Source organism: Triticum urartu, chromosome 5, assembly GCF_003073215.2.
Source record: "Triticum urartu cultivar G1812 chromosome 5, Tu2.1, whole genome shotgun sequence".
Classification (NCBI taxonomy): domain Eukaryota; kingdom Viridiplantae; phylum Streptophyta; class Magnoliopsida; order Poales; family Poaceae; genus Triticum; species Triticum urartu.
Window position 1 is genome coordinate 141,824,144 of NC_053026.1, and position 2,017 is coordinate 141,826,160.

A 2,017-nucleotide genomic window follows, 5' to 3' on the forward strand; every position below is an offset into this window, starting at 1 on the left:
TACTTTGATAATTTGATATGTGGGTGGACCGGCTTACTTGGACAAGCATCCAACTTATGATTAACCCCTATTGAAAGCATCCGCAACTACAAAAGAAATATTAAGGTAAACCTAATGTCAGGACCGGATTTTCGGGATATTAATTTCCCAGAAAATGGCCCTTGTGCTCACCGGCCCCAGGATTACTGTTAGCTGATGAGGCACCAACTTGATACGAAAACTGCAAGAAAAATACAAGATATGTAGTACAAGACCATTCTGGCCTATGAGTACAACAAATGGTTTCTAGTGGTTGATGGCGGAAGCGGTTTGCGGATCATCAACGTCTATGGGACTCCATTTCCCACAGGAACAGCTGACCTGGATAACTCCTATCTTCACGAGGCTGCTATCACCATTGCGTAGGTTCCGGGGTTGTCATCGCGACGCTCCTCTCAACGCAAGAAATCTGGCCAAGACAATAGCTAGGGACAAGCCAGTGAGTACTTTTGAATGTACTCACAAACATTATGAACACAGGTATAATATAACAAATGATAATCATGCTATGAAATATTCTATGATCACACATCCGTTACAAAATCAACATCCATGATGCATGCAGCAGGTTATTCATCTATAACATGAATATGCCGTAAGGGAGTAGAAACAGAATGCACCGATCGGGTGTCTGAAGCGACGCCTCGAAAGGATAATAATATAAAGCATGCCTCAGTCGGGCGTCTGAGCGACGTCACATAAAGGGATTATAAAAGCAATAAGTAGCAAACGTGCCATAGTCGGGCGTCTGTGCGACACCACGTAAAGAGCTTATAGAGTAAATAAATAACAAGCATGCCACAGTCGGGCGTCTCAGCGACGCCACATAAAGGGCTTTATAAAGTAAATGAATAACAAGCATGCCACAGTCGGGCGTCTCTGCGACACCACATAAAGGGCTTATAAAGTAATCTAAATGACAAGCATGCCACAGTCGGGCGTCTCCGCGACACCACATAAAGGGCTTATATGAGAATAATCACAGTGAATATCCAGGAGGTAGAACCGTCCTAGGGATACTCAATAATTCAAATTATGTAAATGGTTAGTCCATAATAATAGTAATCATAATCATCATGAGTCACATGTCATGATCCATGTTTTGGTTTAGCCATCTTTCCTCCGAAGACCGACACAGACCGACACTTGACCCATCCCAGACTGTAGTCTTTAACCATGGACACGGCTATTCGAATAGATAGAATCTCTGCAGAGGGTGTACTCTTTACCCATGAGCAACAGACTCCTTTAGTCCATCAGGACTAATTCTGCCTACGGTCTTTTAATTGAAGACATGCCTGACCGCACACACCAGCCTAACTTACCGGTGTCTGGAAATCACCCATGACACCCGTTAAGCGAAACTCTAAGTGGGGAGGCTACAACCTCGACTAGCATGGGATCACAATATTTATAACGCGCGCAAACTAGGGAAGCTACCCCCTCGGCTCCAACCGGAAACACCCATGCCCTCGGACCAGGTGGCATGCCTACCGGATGCAGCCGGTATCTTCCACCATGGCCTCTCTGTATGGTGTGTGCTAGGAAAGGGGTTGACAACTTACTGAACCGTACCCTACCTATGGCAGGGACAAGTGGTAGTACGAAACAAGTATGGGGGTTACTGGAACAAGACTCGATCTATGGTCGACTCAGGAGGTTAAAGCATTACCTGCATGATAAGCATAAGAAGTATATTCCATACCAATCAGACAGAATCACCGCTCATCGTACCCCACCATGCCTTACCGGACATAACCGTCTCGACGAAGAACTAGGGACAAGCTCGTGTCTACCCAAGACAGTGGCTTCCCGGATTCCTTCCATTAGACATGAAAGGCATACGAGGATGACTACTATCACAAACATATCGAATACCAACAGCACGGAGTCATCAATATGCACTTATAAGTATAATCATATCATCGCATAAAATAACGAAAACTCCGAGACAAGGTGGTGTTGTTACCGTATCAAA